This window comes from Arachis stenosperma, chromosome 2 (genome assembly GCF_014773155.1).
Source record: "Arachis stenosperma cultivar V10309 chromosome 2, arast.V10309.gnm1.PFL2, whole genome shotgun sequence".
Taxonomy (NCBI): Eukaryota; Viridiplantae; Streptophyta; class Magnoliopsida; order Fabales; family Fabaceae; genus Arachis; species Arachis stenosperma.
Genome location: NC_080378.1, coordinates 65,377,006 through 65,400,274, shown reverse-complemented (window position 1 = coordinate 65,400,274; position 23,269 = coordinate 65,377,006). Strand labels below are relative to the sequence as shown.

At 34.1% G+C, this 23,269-nt stretch overlaps 1 long non-coding RNA gene across 1 annotated transcript; it reads left to right on the top strand.

Moving 5' to 3' along the window:
* Positions 1–10,006: 10,006 nt before the first annotated feature.
* LOC130961918 (uncharacterized) lies at positions 10,007–13,947 on the top strand. The gene is made up of 3 exons (XR_009079660.1): positions 10,007–10,337; positions 10,683–10,857; positions 13,715–13,947. It is a non-coding gene; the product is annotated as an uncharacterized LOC130961918 (long non-coding RNA).
* Positions 13,948–23,269: the final 9,322 nt, after the last annotated feature.

Genomic DNA, 23,269 nt, shown 5'->3' with positions numbered 1-23,269 from the left:
TTCTTAGGTTTTCAACTTGGGCTTGATAAATAACATCGAATCAACTAAGTTTATTTGTTAGAAATTGTATGGTTTTTAAATCAGTGAAAGCACTTAATCTCTTATCACAATCAACTAATCAAGGAATTGATAATTTATTAGGATTAGAGAAATTGAATTACCAATGGATTGGAATTTGATTATTTATAATTTGCTATAAAGACATCTTACATGATCAATGTAGAGAGTGAAAACTATTTTTCCAGAAGTTTAAGATCTCTAAAACCTTAACACTTTTCATCATATTACTTTCTCAATAATCACTGCTTGCTTTTAGTTAATTCACTATTTTATGTTAAAGATTTTTAAAATATTCAATTTTGAATGTCTGACTAGATTAATCAATTGATCATTGTTTTCTTAGTCTGTAATTCTCGTGGGAACAATAATCCATTTTTGTAGTATTACTAGTGTATGTTCCCGTACAGGGTACGGGGTAATACATAAAATTATATAAAATTTTTTATTAAAATTTAAATAAAAAATATATATAGTAATTATTATTATAAATATTTTACAACTTAAAAGTATTTAGAATAATTAATATTATTTTAATCAATTTGGATTGGTTTAACGATTATTTTATTTGTCCAGTTAAGCAAGTATTTGGAGTTCGAATCTCGGCTTGTGTGTATAAATAATCCATTAGTTAGCGACAGACCATTAATAACTAGATCATCAATATCTGGTGGATTAGTCATCTTCGACTTGCTGAGTTAGGAATCCGTAGAAAAAAATTGTATTTGTCTTTAAAATAGATTAATTTTTTGTTAATAGCAATACTTATATACTTTTGTCTTTGTTGAAATTTACTTGGGACAATTTTATTCATTGGTATCATATTCATTTTTGAAGTCAAAAACAATATGATCAACATTGTTACTCGTTAAAACTTCACATTAAAATGTTTTTTAAATTTTCAAATTCATAAACTTATATCATTACAAAAGTTATTAGATCAATTAATATATCTTGGTAACATGGTGTACGGAAACACCATCATTGAGTATTAGTTAGTGTAAAGAGAAACTAATAATAACTTTTGTTATTCAATATATAATTTATTCTATTGAAAAAATTAATATTTTCTAAACTTGTAAATACATTTTCTTCTAATTTCTTACACCATTATTTATTATTAAAAAATAGTAAATGACCATACGATACTATCCTACAATATATACAATGTACAAAGTAATTTCTTATCTTGAAATTAATTGTGGTTAGCGAGATAAAATTTAAAATATTTTTTTATTTTCTTACTCAAATTTAAATTTAAATTTAGAGTTGATTAACAACTCATCCTTTTTTAATTTCAATAAAAAAAATAAATTGGTTAGAAGTAAAATATTTAGCATTTAATAATTTCAATAATTTAAATTTTAATTACCAAAAATTGGGTTGAAAATTAATTATAAACTTAATAATCGATAATATATATTATATTAGTACGTAATAATAATATCCAATATATTGATTATTTATTTCTTTTGACAGAATTAATGTATAATTTATTGAGGATTGATTTATTATCCAAAATTTTTTCATAAACTTTTTAATATATGAAAATAGTGATCTTATTTTTTATTATTATTTAAGAAATTATTCATAATTTTTTAATTATGTAATTAAATTTTATTATTGCTTTTATACTAATATCAATTTATAATATTTACATATTTTTTCACTACTAATAAATAAATAAGTATTTGCACTATTATGCTTATTGTCTTAGATGATGACTTGAATTATTTATTTTGTATGTTAAATAATATTTTGTATGTTAAATTTATTAAATATTAAGATGAAAAAATTATTCAATAAATTATATAAATAGACATTACAGAAAAGAAAAAAATTATATGTCATATATAACAATCCTTGATATATATAATGTCATGTATATATTAAGATTATCTATTTTAATTATGTGAGTGATTATTGTTATTTTCATTTTTTTGTTACATTAAAAAAGGATATTTAAAGCTAAAAAAGAGATAATTAATTTTTTAATTTGAATTAAAAAATGTCTTGTAAATATATCCAACTTTTATATATACTAAGTGTTATAATATTAAATAGTATAGTATTTGCTATAACAATGACTCAAAATATTAATTCAAGATATATTTGGCCCTAGTAAGACCTCAATGCAAGCAAGATCAACTAAAATCCATTGTTAGGGTCCCGAATCTTAGGTTCATTACCTTAAAGGCCCAATGTAGATAAAGCTCACGCGTCCCTTCTTAAATCGACCCAGATTGGATCTCCATTGCTAGTTAGATATGGAAATGAGTATTAGGGGAGCGTGAAAAGCCCCTTCCCATCCCTCTTTCCTATTTAAAAAAAATGCCCGCGTTCCTTCTTTGTGATTGCAAATTTCTGTTTAATTATCCCTTATGGGACACAGATATTCTCGGGTATCTACGAATATTCTTTCAAAATTTTTGAAATAATTAACACAAAAAGACATAATATAATAATCATAAAATAATAAATTTAATATAATTCAACACAATTTATAACATATTCATTATGAAAAATAACATTTTAAAAGGAGAAAACATAAAAACATGTTCCAACATAATAACATAACATAATTTTTTGAGACGATATTGAGCGACGTAGTGACGAACTTGAGAGACAGAGAAAGTGAGTTAGAGAAAGAGGATCGAGGCTGATAATGAGTTTGGAAGAAAAAGAAAAATTTGAATTAGAAGTAGAAATTAGGATTACTAAATTCAAGAAATAGATTTATATATAAATTAAGATAAATTAATAATTTTATATTTGTGTATACTTAATAGGTTATATGGGGTGGGTACTTATGTCCGCGTCCTCATTAGGGGTTGCAAATGGGAAAACTTGTCTTGTCTCGCCAAAAGTCCACCATCTAGTGGGTTGGTCTGTGATAAACCCGAATTTTGTGATTTATCTTGTGCTTAATTTAGGATATTTTATCACCTTTTCCCACATTTATTCAATGAAATAGCATGGTTTTACAATTCTCCCTTGATTTGTGCTTAAATGTGAAAACATGCTTTTTAGGCCTTAAAATAGCTAAATTCAATTCACTTTAATTCCATTCGATGCCTTGATGTATTTGTTGAGTGATTTCAGATTCATAGGGCAAGTATTGGATGGAAGAAGTGAAGAGAAAAGCATGCAAAGTGGGAGAATTCATGAAGAAATGAAGGAACCGTAAAGCTGTCAAGTCCGACCTCTTTGCACTCAATCGACCATAACTTGAACTACAGAAATTCAAATGAGGTGGTTTCAGTTGCGTTGGAAAGCTAACATCCGGGGCTTCGAAATGATATAAAATTTGTTATATGTTGCTTCGCGTATAGGGGCGCGCACGCGCCATGTACGCGTGCACGCCGATGCTGCTCGTGGCCTACTAAAGTAAAATCGCCCCAGTGATTTTTGAAGCACTTTGGGCCCAACCCAACTCATTTATAATGCTATTTCATGCAGAATTCAAGTTTGAGCAAAGGGAGAGCAATTGTTTGTAGCATTAGCATCATGTAGGTTAGTTTCTAGAGAGAGAAGCTCCCTCTTCTCTCTAGAATTAGGTTAGGTTAATTCTTCTAGATTTAGGTCCAATTTTATGATTTCATCTTGTTTTCTTTATGAATTCTTGCTTCTACCCTTTTACTCTCATGGGTTGTAGTGTTAATTTTCCTTTTATGCTCTCTTTTATGCTCATGCACTCATGATGGATTTGGTTTACTTTTAATGAATTTTGATGTTGATGTTCTTTTAATTGTTGATTTGAGTTGTGAATTTACTTTTCTTACAATTTGTAGTTGGTACATTTTACTATTCTTGCACATTTACCATGCTTTCCTAGCTTTCGTCTCTCAGTGTCAGTGTCGGCCTAGCAGAGTGCTTTCGCCGTTGGTGTTCTTTCCGATCTCTACGCATTTCACAGCTCCACCGGAAATTCCCTCTGCCCCTACCGTACTCCAGCTTGGTAGTTTCCACCGCCTGTCCAGGGTTGAGCCCTGGGATTTGACGGCGAACTTAAAAAGCCACCTACAGACGCTTTACGCCCAATCCTTCCAAGTGTTTGATGAAATGCTTGGTTGGGCTTTAGAGTTGAATTATATGCTCTTGGCTTGGAGAGGTAACTTAGGAACTCTTGAGTTGCTAAAGTCCAAGTGATTGATGATTGGGAGCCATTGACTCTAGGTCTCACTAATTGAATTGGTGGAGAACTAGGACTTATGGACTTAGATTGACATAGCTCATTTGACTTTCCTTTATCATTTAGAGGATGACTTAATGGGGTTGATCCTTGCCAATTCTCATGTTGTGGTTAGTAATTAGGATAGAGATCCTTGACCATCAAATCTTGCCAAGACCTTTTTGTCATTTGATTTCCTTTACCATTTACTTTTCATGTCTCTTATTCCAAAAACCCCAAAAATATACCTTCATAACCAATAATCGAGCACTTCATTGTAATTCCTTGTGAGACGAACCGGAGTCCAAATACTCCAGTTAATTCTTATTTGGGATTTGTTCTTTGTGACAACCAAATTTTTGTATGAAAGGACTGTTGTTGGTTTAGAAACTATACTTGCAACGAGATTTTAATTGTGAAATTCTAAACCACACAAAAGTTCGATCATCAAAATTGTGCCGTTGATATAGAAATTTTCTCAAATGGATGAATTCTCGTTGCAAGTAGAGTTCTACACCAACAAGGAATCCTCACATGCAAAAATTTTGGTTGTCACAAAGAACAAACCCCAAATAAGAATTAACCGGAGTATTTGGACTTCGGGTCATCTCACAAGGAATTACAATGAAGTACTCAATTATTGGTTATGAGGGTATATTTTTGGGGTTTTTGGAATAAGAGACATGAAAAGTAAATGGTAAAGGAAATCAAATGACAAAAAGGTCTTGGCAAGGTTTGGTGGTCAAGGATCTCTATCCTAATCACTAACCACAACATGAGAATTGGCAAGGATCAACCCCATTAAGTCATCCTCTAAATGATAAAGTAAAGTCAAATGAGCTATGTCAATCCAAGTCCATAAATCCTAGTTCTCCACCAATTCAGTTAGTGAGACCTAGAGTCAATGGCTCCCAATCATCAATCACTTGGACATTAGCAACTCAAGAGTTCCTAAGTTATCTCTCCAAGCCAAGAGCATAAAATTATACTCTAAAGCTCAACCAAGCATTTCATCAAAGACTTGGAAGGCATAAAAGGAAAGAATGGTAAATGTGCAAGAATAGTAAAATCTACCAACTACAAATTGCAAGAAAAGTAAATTTACAACTCAAATCAACAATTAAAAGAACATCAACATCAAAATTCATTAAAAGTAAACCAAATCCATCATGAGTGCATGAGCATAAAAGAGAACATAAAAGAAAAATTAACACTATAACCCATGAGAGTAAAAGAGTAGAAGCAAGAATTCATAAAGAAAACAAGATGAAATCATAAAATTAGACCTAAATCTAGAAGAATTAACCTAACCAAATTCTAGAGAGAAGAGGGAGCTTCTCTCTCTAGAAACTAACCTACATGATGCTAATGCTACAAACAATTGCTCCCTATTTGCCCAAGCTTAAATTCTGCATGAAATAGCATTAGAAATGAGTTGGGTTGGGCCCAAAGTGCTTCAGAAATCGCTGGGGGAAATTTTACTTTAGTGGGCCACAAGCAGCATCGGCATGCACGCGTACATGGCACGTGTGCGACCCTATATGTGAAGCAACATATGGAAAATTTTATATCATTTCGAAGCCTCGGATGTTAGCTTTCCAACGCAAATGAAACCGCCTCATTTGGACCTTTGTAGTTCATGTTATGGTCGATTGAGTGCGAAGAGGTCGGACTTGACAGCTTTACGGTTCCTTCATTTCTTCATGAATTCTCCCACTTTGCATGCTTTTCTCCTCACTTCTTCCATCCAATACTTGCCCTATGAATCTGAAATCACTCAACAAATACATCAAGGCATCGAATGGAATTAAAGTGAATTGAATTTAGCTATTTTAAGGCCTAAAAAGCATGTTTTCACATTTAATCACAAATCAAGGGAGAATTGCAAAACCATGCTATTTCATTGAATAAATGTGGGAAAAGGTGATAAAATTCCCCAAATTAAGCACATGATAAACCACAAAATTGGGGTTTATCAAATCTCCCCACACTTAAACTAAGCATGTCCTCATGCTAAAATCAAGAAAGACGCAAAGGGACATCAACATTTATTCACTGCAAACTAACTACATGCAACCTATCTATATGCAATCTATCTACATGAATGCATCCACTTAGTCAAAATAAATCAATTTCTAAGAATACATATGCAAGCACAAGGGCTAAGGCAATAGCAATCAAATCAACCCACAATTGAATTGAATCATTGAAAGATTTTACAAACTTGCAAAAAAAGATGATCATGGGTGGAGACATATAATTGAGCGATCGAACCCTCACCGAATGTGTATCCGCTCTAGGCACTCAAGTGTATAAGGTTGATTCACTCAATTCTCCCCTAATCATGCTTTCCAAGATTTGTTTTTCATCTAACAATCAACAATTACTTTATGCATGCATACAAATATCATGAGGACTTTTCCATAGGTTGTAATGGGGCTAGGGTCAAGGTAGGATGCATATGGTCAAGTGAGCTAGAAATTTGAATCTTTGATTAACTTAAACTTCCCACCTAACCTATGACAACCTATACAATTCAAAGCTAACCTAACTACCCATTCTTCACTTTTTCACACACTCATGCATTTCCTTTTGATCACCACACATATGCATTGATTATTATCGAACCTTGCTTTGGGAAATTTTTGTCCCCTTTTTATTGCTTTTCTTTTTCTTTCTTTTCTATTTTTTTCTTTTTTGATATATATATATATATATTTTCTTTATTTTATATTATTTATTTTTTTCTTTTTGCAATAGAGTATATACAAAAGTATCAATGCATATGATTTTACATTCAATGCATGAGTATGTACCCAATTTCCCAAAATATTGACAAAAATACAAAAATACACTTTCATCCCAACCAATGTTCCCAACTCTCCCAAACTTGAATGATAAGAACTCTTACTAGCCTAAGCTAATCAAAGATCCAAATAAGGACATTTATTGTTTTTCGCTTTAGGCTTGTAATGTGCTAAAATTAAGAATAAATGGGTTAAGCATAGACTCAAGATTGGTTAACAATGGAAGATAAAAGGTAGGCTATTTGGGTAATTGAGCTAATTGAAACGATGGCCTCAATCATATAAGTGCATGTATACACAAAATAATAGACATATAGAATTAAACAAATCAAAGATTACAATCATAGAAAGAGAATAATGCACACAAGAATGAAAATAAGTGGCTATATGATGTAACCACACAATTAGGCTCAAATCTCACATGCTTGTGTTCTTAGCTCAAAAACATGATCCACAATTGTATAATTCAAGCAAGTTCTAAAAATTTTTTTTTCAATCAATTGGGGTGCCCTATAGATAAAATTCTTGGAAAATATCATGATTTTGACTAAGCTTATTATATACATATGCAATGCAACCAAAAATCCTAAAAGACCTAAAAATGAAATGCAAAAGTGTTGGAATTAGAAACTTGTCACCCAAAAATGCCGAGTGGTCGGACGACCTCCCCACACTTAAAAGTTTTCACCATCCTCAGTGCATCCAAAGATGAACAAGAGGGTATGGCGACTTTCCTAGTTGTTACCTTCAGTTGGTAGGTCAACCGATGCTGCGTGTTCTTCTCCCGCTTCCATTTTTTGCTTATGATGATTCATCCTGAACATAGAAAGCAGGAGATAATAAGTCAAGTAAATGCACAAGCAAGGAAGCATGGATTATTGGAATGAGGTAAATTACTAGAATTGAGTGAATGAATTAATGTGACATTGATGAAAAATAGGCGTGTGGGTCCTAAAATTGCGCGCGGTTTAGAATACACACACACTAGTACAAAATGTTATGTCACAATTACACAAAGGAAAACATGCACTTCACTCATCCTAGTGTGCTTGAGATACTTTAAAAGACTTGTAGGTTAAGGTAACCAAACAAGTAGTGAAGAAGCATAAAAGCATTCAAGCAAAAATCAAGCAATTGTGAAATCGGATAGTGCATGGACATTGATTGATGTGTAAGTGAACTTAATGAACATAATGGTATATGAAACTTACACAATAATCAATGACACATATTGAAGTTGTTGCAACACCTAAGTGACATAGAGGTGAAATACACGGATGCTATGGAACTTAGGAAAAGGAAGATAGAAGTGAAAATCAATCATATAGCAAGCATGGTCCACAAAGCTTTACAAAGCTCAAAAATATGTCACTAGGTAAGCTTTCGATCCAATTTCACAATTCTACAATCTCAATGCATGAAATAAGTGATGTGAATAAGGGTAAACCATAAACAAGCATCACCTAAAAAAATGCAATGATAACATATAATTGCCTAGCAATGGATGACAAATGCATGGTGGCCAAAACATGCACTTCAAAAGTGTTAAGAAGCTTAAAGGCAATGTAACATTCACTTGGTGTTCACAAACATTAAGCATTAAGAACCCAAAACCAAGTGACAAAATATAACCTCAACAATTGAATCCAACAATGACAATCAAAGAGAATTATGCTAAAATAGCATCAGTTAATACTTAGTAGCAATAAACGGCAAACAAAACTAATAATCCAACACTTATAATGAAAATTAGAAAATGAAATGAACATTTAAACTAATTAAACAAGTAACTAGCTAACTAAAAGAAATGGTTATGGATGATGTTTGGTAAAGTTGGATGATGATTGAAGGGAAGAAGAGAGGAGAAGAAAGAAGGAGGAAAGAAATAGGGCAATCCACGCGTGCATGCAGTGGTGCGTGCGCGTGTATTGGTGGAACGGTAGTGAAGCATATGCGTGTGGTACGCGTGCGCGTGGGTGGGTTATTTGGACAACGACGCGTGCGCGTGCTTGACGCGTACGCTTGGGTCCTGGCACAAGGTTGGCACGAGGTGGGCACAACTCTCGAGAAAATGTACGGAAGGGTGAAACTTTCAATCCACGCGTGCGCGTGCATGACGCATGTGCGTGGATGGTTGAAATTACTCGGGTCACGCGTACGCATGGAGTGCGTGTGCGCGCACTACAAGAAAAATACCCATTCAGCCACACTTTTTTTAGGCTACATTTGAAAAGTGTAGCCTATTCATAGAATAGGCTACGCTTTTTCCCGTGTTGCCTTTTTATAAGAGAAAAGGATACACAAATGCGGCATCATTTAAAAAGCGTAGCCTTAGGTATTATAGAAATCACTTATAAAGCGTAGCCGTAGGTTGATATCTATAGGTTCACTTTTCATATCAAAGGAGACGCTTTTAAAGGGTAGCCTATTTGTTAAGTTTTGGGTGCATTTTAAAAGTGATGCCTAATGTATCTAGAGCAAAAAACTTAACACTTAGTAAATTTTTTCATTTTGTTCCTGAAAGCAAACTGATGAGTTACTTTCAGTAATATTTAATATACTTTGCAAGACATCACGTGGTCAATTATCTTGTCTCTAATTTTAGTCTAATTTATAAAACTTATTTTTTAAATTAAATATTTAATATTTAAAATTCATTTTTTAATAATTTTAAATTAAATATTAATTTTTTATTTTTAATAAATTAAGCACTAAATTTTAGATATTATAACAATCACCAACATTATTATATAGCGAGGAATGATATATACAACATTTTTTTGTACATCTCTCTTCTATACCACCTACTTTTGGTATTAAAAACATTCGATAACAAATAAGATAATATAAAAGGATTGTATGTAAAAAAAAAAAGTATTAAAAAAGAAGAATTTGCAAATGATGAAAAAAAAAAAGGTTAAACTTAATCCTTAAAGGACCAGTTTTCCAGTCCAAAAAAAAGAACCAGTTTGAAAAACGTAAAACTAGTAGCTCAAATGGATTTGTATTGATTTTTTTTTCCTTTCAAATTTTGTATAGGATGAATTACATACACTCACCTTCATCATTGTAAAACCCTCTCACTCTCGCCATTCAGAGTCGTCGCCTCCCACTCACGGCTCACCTGCACGTATCCACATTGACCGTCGTCACTCCTCTTCACCATCGCTTGCACTGATTGAAGCTGTGCCGCCCTCACCATCATCGCTGTGCAGCCCTCACCATCGTTGCTGCGCCGCTCTCACCATCGTCATCTCCGTGCTTCTCATCATCGTCTTCGCTATGCTCACATCATTGAATAGGTATGTATTGATTTCTATTTGCTTCTGAAATTGATCAGTGGCTTAGGGTTCCTATTTTAGGGGTTTTAATTTGGGGCTTTTAATCTCTCAAAATATGGGTTTGTGAACTGTAATTTGATAACATGCATGCTGTTGTTGATGAAGATGTGTGGTATTTTAGGGTTTGTGAACTGTGATTTAATATACAGCTTGTCTATTTTCTCTGTATTTTGTTTCTGAGACTGAATCCAAATGCAGCGTTAATAAGCTTTTGTTTCTGTGATTTCTCAATGAATAAGTTGGCTTCCGTTTTTCTGTTTTTAGCTTCCTGTTTTTAGCTTCCTGTTTCTAACAGAGTTCTTGCAGTTTGAACGGTTTCTTGGTTAGCCAGAAACAGAACTGGTGTGAAGAATGTAAAGAATGAAAGAAGACAAGGAGTAGAGAAGTAGAAGACGAAGAAGAAAGGTGAGCTGAATGAGCTATAACATTTGCACTCATTGACTCCATTGACGTCACCGCAGCAAGTAATCCGTTGTAGCAGGTAACTCTTATGCGCATTCTCTTTTTCTTTTTTCTGTAGCCTATGATTGGATTCAACAATGGAGCTTCTCTTTATATTATTTCACTTTTGCGATTACGTTTCTCTGTGTTTGAACTTTGAAGTGAAAGTGCAAAATCTCTTTAGGACTCGCTATTCAAATTTATATGTGTTTCATTGCTTGCTTCAGTGTGTAATTTCATGATTTAACTTTTTTCTATATTCAATAGGTGAACGGTGAGCATTTAGGACCAGAATGATTGAATGTTGGTTGTTGATTAATAAATTACTATTTGAATTTGCATTGTAATAAATAATTGAGTTCATATTTAAACAGCCTAATTACAGAATATTAGGCTTTAATGAAGCTTTTTCGCCAATGAGGTTTTCTTTTCTATGATTTATGAGGAAAGTTCATTTTGAAAATTAAGCTTATTTTGTTTGGTACACAAGTTAATAATAGATTTACTTGGGATTTGATTACTCATCCATTTGGTCAGTTAATTTGTTGCATTTCATTCTAATTTTTGAAATGGCGAAAATATGCACGTGCTGCATTCTATGATTCTCTGCACTATGTACTTATTTCTTCTTGTTTTCCAGTTGAATCAAAGTATTTTCTGGAAAGTTTTCTCTGCTTTCATCATAATTCATAGCTGTGGGTTTAGTGTTGGTCTTTGATTGTTGGAGCATTTTGAGGACTTGCTCATTGAAGAAGCAAATTGATGCTGAAGCTCATGCTGTTCATGTTTGACTTGCAGAGCTTAGTTTGGTTGCTTCCTTCAAAAGGCATGTGACGTGAGCACAAGTTTAAATAAATACATAGTGATGAAATTGAAAACTCATTAATAATAATAATAAGGTTTATATAATATGGACCTGTAAGTGTAACAAGTGGCTTGATTCCTGCATGTTCAGCTAGTGCCTTTTATGCACTGATCTTGACTCATATGAAATAGCAAGCATCTCTCTATAAGATTCTGAACCTGCATTATCATTATTTTCCATACATGTCAATATAAAATAACTAGTACTAAATTAGAACCAATGTCCAAAATGTAAAGAAATTAAAGTATGAGTGAAAAAAACTAGTTATAATAGTTAGAGTAATTATCTATTATTAGAAACTACTTTTTGTTATTTTTGTTAACTTGAGGAGTATATATAAATAGCTCTTCTATATACTTGTGTGATAGATAACAATGAATATCCAATACAGTTTTCTAATATTTTCTTTTTCATAATCTTTTCCTTTCAGTCAAATATTTGAATTCTTTTTCATGAGTTCAAATTCTGTTCTTAGCTCAAACACTATCAGTTACTTTCAGAATTTCATGTTAGTGATATCAGAATTACATGATTATGAGTTCAAGTTTTTCCATATTATTTAATTAATTAATGAATTTGTGTGGTTTCTTTTGGTGGTGACTTTTACACCAAGCAATGCAAAAGGAAAAACACTATTCGCCTAATTAATTTTTATTCAAAAAAAAAAAAACTGTCGGTGTGGAAGCTATAGTTCCAGCAGCTTCAATGTATATTATGATGATAGTGGAAAAAGAAAATTATCATGTGCTTGTTATTGGAATATGAAATTATATCCTCTTTCTGTAGAGCAAATAAAGAAGTTTTAAATTAAAATAATTATTTTAAGTAAAATATGATCATTTTTATTTTACGATAATAATATTAATAGTAGTTTCTAAAACTAAAAAACCAGGTGTTGTAATTTAAATTTAATCATTATAATTAATGTATTAATTCTAGTGTATGTAAAACAATTTATGCACATGTATAAGATATTAAAATTATAATCTTCTAACTAAGGTGCACGAACTGGGGTAGGTTAATGATGATTATTGTGGGTCACCTTGTTCTTCATAATATTAGTACTAATATATTATAATAATAATTTAATTATTCTGTTTGTCTTCAATTAGTTGTTTCTGAATTGTGACTTCAACTCTTTAGAATATTTTATCACTTGAGAAATTATACTATGTTATAGTTGATGTTCTGAAGAAAAAACCAGAGTATGGACTCTATTTGATTTGTGCATTACTTCAAAACTTGTTGTTTTTTTCTACTTTGAATTCTTCTTCCTTTTTCCTCGTGAGATTCATGCTTTGGATTTGAATTTTGGGCTGTTATCAGATTGCTTGAAAATAGATACTCTACAAATTAAAATTTTTTTAATCCAACTGTTTGATCATTTTTTTTTCCAAACATAAATATGGTATGACCAGTTTTTTTTTATTCCCTAATATTTGTTTATATATTGTTAATTGTTAATTAGGATTCTGAATATCTACTGTTAAGTTTAAAATTTTTATTTGTTATAACTTAGGAGGATGCCAAATTTTTTAATTTGAACTGAAATTGAAGAAGATGAAAGCTGTGATTTGGGCTTTTTGGTTTTGTTTTTTCGTTATGTAATTTTATTATTATTGTTATCAGGGTGGAAGTTGTAATTTTTCTGGTTTTTCTTATTTTTCTGGTTTTGTTTTTTCATGCTATTATGCGCTGCTTGTCACTTGCACAATGCACTTGAGTTTCTGATTTTAGTTCCCATTTAGTATGAAGTCGTGTTACTCCGTTTTTTAGTTATGTCCTTTATGGTGATTTATAGTATTCCCTGAATATGATTGTTATTTTAAAGCAAAAGACTTTGGTTTATTTAATTATTTATTCAAACATAGTATGGTTTTGTTTCTTATTTTATGTTTTTGGTGAAATGAAAAGAAGAGTAGTTTCAATTATCCTATGCCGCTCGGATATTGTATATGTTATTAATATGTTAATTACTTTTTTCTTGTTGTACTTTTTCAAATTATAATTATTTTTCTATATAATTATGCAGGATAATTCTGAAGATGCGAGTGAAGATTGAGATGCTGATCATGATGGTTTAGTGACAAAGATGGAAATTGAAAGATGTATGGTTGATGATGATATCTTTTATTAGAAGTTAAGATACATTTATATGATATAATATTTTGGTTTTTCCTAGTTTATTAGCAGTAAACTCTAAGTGCATTATATGAGTATACTTATTCTAGTTTGAGATGTATGAATACTCAAAATTATGATCATCCCAATATTTTTGTTTCATTGTATAATTATATTTTGTTTCAGTATAATTTTTATTATTTAAAGATTATTGTATAGTATTATTATATATGTATTCATTTTTATTTTATAATAATTAACTAATTTAATTAAAAATACAGGATTATATATATAATTATATTCTCAAATATTAGAGTTTAAATAAAAAAAATTGTTAGAAATTTCTGTTTATATATATATATATATATATATATATATATATATATATAAACAGAAATTTAAAAAAAAATGAGGGACAAAAGGCTACACTTATATAGAGTAGCTATAGGTATACTGTTTGCTACATTTATAAAGTGATGCTGTAGCCTATTCTTCAGAATTACGGTAACTATTAGTGCTAAAAAGCGTAGCCTTAGGTCCTGAACAGCATCACTTAAAAAGCGTACCCGATTCTCAAAAGTCAGAAGCGTAGCCTTTGATACAAAAAAGCGTAGCCTTTGAGAATAGGCAACACTAGTATAGGCATCCCCTACAAAAGTGTCTTCGAAGCCTAAAAAACGTAGCCTTTTCCTAAGGCATCACTTTTTTTTGTTTTTGGCTACACTTTTCAAATGTACCTGAATGGGTATTTTTCTTGTAGTGGCGTGGATGGTGATGACAAGTCATCTTATCCTAGTTTTACTAGTCTTTTTCTTTGATTTTCATTGGGTTTTATGCACTTTTTGAGCCACAAGTAAGCCATTTGGGTGGAATTTCATGTTTCTTAGATTCAATCAACCATGGTTGAATTGATGCATTTTCATGAGTTTTTGTGCTATAATTGCTTACATATCAATAAGAAGAAGAACTCTCATGATTATAGCATAGCTTTGATGCAATTGTTGATTGATGATAGGTGGATAAAGGATTGGAAGAAGGTTGAAGAAAAGGGGATAGCAAGAGGCAAGAGGAAGGACTCACGTTTGAGCCAAAATTTGCCTCAAACTTGAACTCAAACGTGAGGGAGCACAATCACACCCTGGAGGCACCCAACGTTTGCGCCAACGTTTGCCTCAAACTTGAGGTCAAACGTTGGCTACAAATTTTCACCCAGGAGCTTGCCAACGTTTGCGCCAACGTTTGCCTCAAACTTGAGGTCAAACGTTGGCGCCATTTTAGCATGGAGAAGCATCCCTGATTGATGCCTTGGATGACCAACGTTTGCGCCAACGTTTGCCTCAAACGTTGGGCCAAACATTGGCTAAAAGAGAAGCATGGGAGGGGCCACATTTGAGCTCACGTTTGACCTCAAACGTTGGCTCAAACGTGGATGGCAGCAAAAGTGGCCGAGCTGCATAAGTGATTCACGAAGACGTTTGAGTCAACGTTTGCCTCAAACGTTGACTCAAACGTAAATCCCCAAGGCCCAAGTTGCAAATGGATTTTTTCCCAACACCAAGAGCAATCGACAGAAGCTATTGTCAACCCAATTCCATCAAGAGCAAGGGCCCAATTCAAGGCTTGAAGATCATTAGAAGAGAGTGTATAAATAGCTTAGAATTTAAGTTTTCCGGGGAGCTTTTCTTTTAGAATTTTCATAGTGCTCACGGAGGAGAGCTCACTTTGCATTTTGGTAGTTGTCAATGAGATAGAGAGTTTCTGGGAGGAGAATTGAATTCTTTTCCTCTGGGTTTTCTTGTTTTCTTTTGTGCAAAGTTTTACTTGAGTCTTGAGTGTTGAGAATTGAGGAAATTCTGTCTCAATTTCACCTTGAGATCTCTCTCTATTTTGAGTTACTGCACAATTGAGAAATTGATATTTGAATTCCTTTATTCCACTGCTTGGTCTTTAATCCTCTTGCAATTGAATTCTGAATTTGGATCTAGGAAGGCAGTGAGATCTAGACTTGGCTATCTAGTCTCTTGAGTCCTGAGATCTATGTTTTTCAATTTTAATTTCCTTGTTCAATTGCTACACCAAGCTTATTTTCATTCCTGTTTGAGATCTGGTTCAATTGAATTCATCTTCTACTCTTTCGTTTGTTGCATTTTATTTTCCTTGTTTAATCTCTGCAATCCCACATCCGTAACCCATTTAAGATTCAAGCAATTTAGATTTCATGCACTTTAAGTTTCTGTATTTACATTTCTTGCAATTTAAGTTTCTGTAATTTACATTACTTGCAATTTAAGATTCAGCTCTTTTAATTTTTCTGCACTTTAAATTCTTGTCAATTACCCCTCTCCCTTTACATTTCATGTAGTTTAGCTTCTGTCAATCACAAATCACACAACTCAACTCTTGTTTGCTTGACTAAATCAACCACTAAGCTAAAATTGCTCAATCATTCAATCCATGTGGGATCGACCTCACTCCCGTGAGTTTTATTACTTGATGCGACCCGGTGCACTTGCCGGTGAGTTTTGTGTCGGACCATTTTCCGCACATCAGATGGTGCTCTGTTTTTTAAAATTTTTCTATGTTTTTGCACCAAACCAAGCATTCCAAACCTCCAAACAACTACCAAAACATAAAACCTTATTTAACATACTAAACTCCCAAATAAACATATCTAACCAAACAAAACATAAAATTAAACTAATTATTAGTAATATTTACAAAAAGAAAAAAGGAAAAATGTTACCATGGTGGGGTGTCTCCCACCTAGCACTTTTGTTTATTGTCCTTAATTTGGACTTATGGGGAGCTCATCATCAAGGTGGCTTGTGCTTGAATCCATCCTTGAACATCCACTAATGCTTGGACTTCCATTGTGCTTCATCATCTAAAGTTAATAACTCCAAGCCTTGATGGAGTTCTTCACAAACCATGGGCTCCCAAAGTTGATCTTCCTTGTGCGATCCGGGATCCCACACTTTGTTTTCACACCCATCCTTGAGTCGATCATGGTGATTTTCTCCGGGTGGCAAGAGAGATGAATTCTCATGGAAGCACCAAACTACCCTCCTAGACCCATCTAATTGAGCACTAGTCCAACTCTTGCTCCTTGAAGCTTCAACCATAATGAGCCTAGACTTATGACGCCAACCACTAAACATCCTCCTCTTACGCTTAATTCCACACATATGTCTAGGTTGACCATCTGTTTCAATCAAACCATATTCAAGGGGAATAATAAAGCTTATGTATAAGGGATTTACCCACTTGAATGAAAGAATAGATGGTGGTGGCTTGGGGAGAGGTATTTCCAATGTCCTTATAAGCTCTACACCCTTGTGTTCTTCCTCGTCAACTTTCACCTCTTCATAAAATTCTTTAATTTTAATCCTTTGCTCATAATCTTCATCCAACTCTTCTCCATCACTCAAGTCATAATTTGGGGGGATGAGAGAAATCTACCTTCACATCACTTTCAAATTCATTGTGAGAAGGTTCTTCAAATTCAAAAGATTCTTCACCAAGAGGGTTGGATGCATGATCTCCATCACCAAGGGAACTCAACTCTTGCTCTATTCCTTCCAAGCCTTCATTCAATAATTGTTTTAGAGGTTGTGAACGGTCCTCTGTAACATCAAACTCAATCTTCTTGGAGGAATTTTCTTCAACTCGAGGTTCCCATGGAGGTTCCGCATCTCCTAAGTCTTCAACCACTTCTTCCTTCTCTACGATGATCATAGGCTTCTCCAATTGTTCTAACATAAAATTACATTCCTCCTTATCCACCGAAATTTCCAATCTCTCCTTCATGCTATGTTCTTCATTAGATTCTTCACATGTAGCCATGGGAGTTCCTTGAGTGCTCAAATATTGGGAGGCTAATTGATTTGTTACCGCATTTAAGGCGGCCATGAAATTTTACACATCCCTTTTCATCTCTTCTTGTTCTTGAGCAAGAACATCAAGGATGGCATCCATTGGAGATTGGGGTGGATAGAAGGGCTCATTGTCTTGGAGAAAGGGTTCATAATAGGAAGGTGGTTCCTCTTGGTAAGGGTATGGTGGTGTATATTGAGGTGGTTCTTGGGAGTAGTAATCTTGAAATTATGGTTCCATGTATGGCTCATATGGTTCAAAAGGAGGTTGGTATGGTGGGTAAGGATCATGGTCATATGGAGGTGTTTGGTGAAAATAGGCTTGTGAGTGTGGTTGAGGTTCATGTTGAAGATATGACTCATAGGCATATGGTGGTGGTTCTTGAAAATCACAAGGATATTCACCATAGCTATTGGGTTGGTATGCATCATAGAATGGCTCTTCTTCATAGTGCATTGGTGGAGGTTGTTGCCATGAAGATTGATCATATGCATATGGCTCCTCCCACCTTTGGTTATCCCATCCTTGATACATCTCCTCATTGTGGCTCCCATTTCCTACAACATAGTTGTAATCACACTCATAGCCAAAGTGAGAATTCATAATGGAAAGAGAAAATAAAATAAAAACAAAAGCTAATAGAAAACAAGAGAAATAAAAATTCTACAACTAGCAAATAAAGCAAAAAAGCAAGATATTCACACTATTCACATATATACAATAACCAATAACATAACACCATTGCAAGTCCCTGGCAACGGCGCCATTTTGATGTGTGAACTCTTGTTGATATAGAATTTTCCTCAAATGGATGAATTCTCATTGCAAGTATAGTTCTACACCAACAAGGAATCCTCACATGCAAAAATTTTGGTTGTCACAAAGAACAAACCCCAAATAAGAATTAACCGGAGTATTTGGACTTCGGGTCGTCTCACAAGGAATTACAATGAAGTACTTGATTATTGGTTATGAAGGTATATTTTTTGGGTTATTGGAATAAGAGACATGAAAAGTAAATGGTAAAGAAAATCAAATGACAAAAAGGTCTTGGCAAGGTTTGGTGGTCAAGGATCTCTATCCTAATCACTAACCACAACATGAGAATTGGCAAGGATCAACCCTATTAAGTCATCCTCTAAATGATAAAGGAAAGTCAAATGAGCTATGTCAAATCAAGTCCATAAGTCCTAGTTCTCCACCAATTCAACTAGTGTGACCTAGAGTCAATGGCTCTCAATCATCAATCACTTGGATATTAGCAACTCAAGAGTTCCTAAGTTACCTCTCCAAGCCAAGAGCATGAAATTCTACTCTAAAGCCCAACCAAGCATTTCATCAAACACTTGGAAGGCATAAAAGGAAAGCATGGTAAATGTGCAAGAATAGTAAAATCTACCAACTACAAATTGCAAGAAAAGTAAATTCACAACTCAAATCAACAATTAAAAGAACATCAACATCAAAATTCATTAAAAGTAAACCAAATCCATAATGAGTGCATGAGCATAAAAGAGAGCATAAAAGGAAAATTAATACTACAACCCATGAGAGTAAAACAGTAGAAGCAAGAATTCATAAAGAAAACAAGCTGAAATCATAAAATTGGACTTAAATCTAGAAGAATTAACCTAACCTAATTCTAGAGAGAAGAGGGAGCTTCTCTCTATAGAAACTAACCTACATGATGCTAATGCTACAAACAATTGCTCCCCATTTGAATTCTGCATAAAATAGCATTAGAAATGAGTTGGGTTGGGCCCAAAGTGCTTCAGAAATTGCTGGGGGCGATTTTACTTTAGTGGGCCACAAGCAACATCGGTGCGCACGCGTACATGGCACGTGCGCACCCCTATACGCGAAGCAACATATGGCAAATTTTATATCATTTCGAAGCCTCGGATGTTGGCTTTCCAACGCAACTAGAACCGCCTCATTTGGACCTCTGTAGTTCAAGTTATTGTCGATTGAGTGCAAAGAGGTCGGACTTGACAGCTTTACGGTTCTTTCATTTCTTCATGAATTCTCCCACTTTGCATGCTTTTCTCCTCACTTCTTCCATCCAATACTTGCCCTATGAATCTGAAATCACTCAACAAATACATCAAGACATCGAATGGAATTAAAGTGAATTGAATTTAGCTATTTTAAGGCCTAAAAGCATGTTTTCACATTTAAGCACAAATCAAGGGAGAATTGCAAAACCATGCTATTTCATTGAATAAATGTGGGAAAAGGTGATAAAATCCCCCAAATTAAACACAAGATAAACCACAAAATTTGGGTTTATCAGTCTGCCCCGCCCCACCTAGTAAGGCGGTCTTGAATTTCTCCCCTGTTCCGCCTAATGGAAGGCTGGCGGGTTGGCGGAATTTCCTTTTTTTTATAAACTATTAAATATTAAACAATATATATAATTTCACAATAATTTCAATAAATTTATAATTTCTAAAAACATAAAAAAATTTATAATTTTTAAATTCACACACATTAAAATTTTTATAATTATAAACCAAATTTTTTAAAACAAAATAATATAACCAACTTGTTCAAACCAAAACAAATATTGGCCAAAAATGTTATAAACTTTAAGATGTTACCTAGTTGTCTCCTTTTACATTTCTATATAAATCGAATTTAATGAATTCAAATTATGGTAATAAGTAGTAAATCGAATCTATAGGATTCGAATTACTTGACATTGTGATTCGAAAGGAAATTGAATTCAAAGAATTTGATTTATGTCATCCCCTACTAAATCGAATCTATAAATTTCGATTTATATGGTCCATGCTAAATCGAAGTAATAAGGTTCAATTTATACTCACTTAGTAGCAATCCAGCTCATTTTAAATTTTGAATCTCCTTTGTTCGATTTAGTATCATAGATAGCATCCAAGTAATTCGAATTGTAACGACCCAATTTTCAATACACCTAGGACACACCGGAAACTGAGTGCTACCAATTTTATTTATTATATGAGCATGATTCGTTGTTAAAAATGTAGTTAGTTTGCGAGGTACTTTTTTTTTTGAAATCGTTTGAATTAATAAATAGAATCATTTATAATCAATTCACAAATAATAACAGATAAAACAGTTATATACAACCACACATAAATACATCACAAGTAGTAGACAACATTCAGTGATTTAGCCTTTATTAGAGTATAGACTATTAGTTAGAACACCCTTAGATATAGCTAGATACATACAACATCCCAGGCCCTGACCTGTTCAAGAAGTCCCTAAGCTGGCACCCAGGCTAGTCTAGACTCTATACTCACCTAGTCCCTCTAAACTACTAAAGCGAGGGAAAGTACGTTCTAAGTCTTCAAAACTCAAGTCAGGTGGAATGTCATCAAAAGGTGGAAGGTCGTCTATCACTCCTCTGCACGATTAGTCATTGCCATATGATGTCACTCTAGTACCTCATCAAGTAGCCACATAACAAGAGTCTCGTACACAAGATTTAGGTTAAAGTTCGCGTACAAATGGGGTGCAGATATTGGCTGGTCTCACAGTATATACATATAAATAGAAAATGAGATTCATCCTAGACTCAGAAGACTACCTAGGGCGGAATCTTTTTTGGAAATGATCGTCAGCGAACTACGGAAGGGTACTCATGCTTCCATTTGAAGGGGGAAGGGAGAGAGAAGGGGTAAGAACTGAGGAGTTCTTAGTAGGGTCGGGGTTATTAGTTAAGTTCATTAATTCTGTGGTGTATGGTAGACGAATAATGATGTGTGGAAAACGATCCAACACAAAACTCACTGGCAAGTGTACCGGGTCGCATCAAGTAATAAAACTCACGGGAGTGAGGTCGATCCCACAGGGATTAAGGGATTGAGCAATTTTAGTTCAGTGGTTGATTTAGTCAAGCGAATCAAGTATTGATTGAGTGATTTTGTATCCAACAATAAGTAAATGACAGAAAATGTAAAGGGGAAGGGGTGAATTGCAGAAATTAAAGAGAACTGAAATTAAAAGAGCTGAATCTTAAAGAGCAAGAAATTAAATGACTGAAACTTAAAGTGCAAGAAATGTAAATTGCAGTAACTTAAAGTGCAAGAAATATAAATTACTTGAATGAAAAAGGGAGTTGAGGATTGGGAATTCAGAGTTTAAGCAAGGGAAATTATATTGCAACAATTAATAAAGCAGAAGTTGAATTAGAAGTAACTAGAATTCAAACAGGAAATGGAATTGAATTGCAGCAGGGGTTCACAGAAGAACCAAAAAGGAAAATGTGATCTCAGGACTCCAGAGACTAGATAGCAAAGTCTAGATCTCAATTGCCTTCCCAGATCCAAATTCTCAAAGCAATTAACAAGAAATTAAAGAAGAAGCAGTAAAGGGAATGTGATTGAACTTAATTATGCAGAAGAGGAATTCAAGAGATCTTGAATGGAGATTGAGACAGAAATTCCTCAATTCTTCACACCCAAGACTCAAACAAGAAAAGTAAAAATGCTCAAGCAAGAACGAGGAAGAAGAGAGATCAATTCTCCTTCCCAATTCCCTTAAATCTCAGCTCCTAGCTCTCAGAATTCAAAATCAAAAGAAACTCTCAATTCAAAAGTGAAAAGAAAGCTCAAAGTAAAGGTAAAAGGTTCAAGCAAAGTCCTAATTACATCAAACTAACTCCTATTTATACACTTTCTATTCTTGGATTTTGGAATTTGGATGGGCTTTTGATTTGGTGAAGAAATGAATTTAATTGGATTTTTAATCCAATTTCAGCCCATGAAGAAAGTAGCTCCCAGGAGGCTGCCCTGCCCTTGCGGAGGGCAGGGCAGGAAATGATGCGTGCGGCCTTGTGCGTGCGTGCGTGGTGCGTTGATACTTGCAGGATGCTGCCCTGCCCTTGTGGAGGGCAGGGCAGAGTTTTTTGGTGCGCCAGATTTTGCTGCCCGTGCGTGTGTGCTTGCTGGCCGAGACTCCTTGGTGCGCCAATCTTGTGCCCGTGTGTGCATCACCAAAATGCTGCCCTGCCCTTGTGGAGGGCAGGGCAATGTGCCAAGGTTGAAGCTCCGCGTTTGAAACTCGATTGATGCGCACGATACTTCTTTTCCTTAATTTTCTTGGCACCAAAGTAAGGCCTAGTTCCTTGCTTCCTCATGGTGCCGTGTTCGATCCTTGTGGCAAGCATTGGTGAGCTTCTTCCTTGAATTTATTCCTTTGATGAGCCCGATATTGCCCTTGAGGAGGGCAGGGCAGAGTTTTTGCTCCCTTTAATTCTTAGCATCAAATTGTGCTCCGCCCTTGTTGTGGGCAGGGCAGAGATGCCTTTCAAGGTTTGGCTCATAATGTTGCTCTCCTGGAGGGCAGTGTGCCCTTGTGGAGGGCAATGTTTGCTTCCTCCCTTCCATGCGGCACACTTCTCCTTCCCTTGGGCCACGCTTTCTTTAAGCCACGCTTTTCCTCTTTTCTTCCTTTCTTCATCTACAAGAAACCAAAACAACCACTCAAAGTATCTCTAAACTCATAAGGTTTATAATTCATTAAAAATCACTTAATTCTTGCTTAAACCTCATGATTTAGCATCGATTTAATGATGGTTGCTTGATTTAAAGAAGCTATACATTTT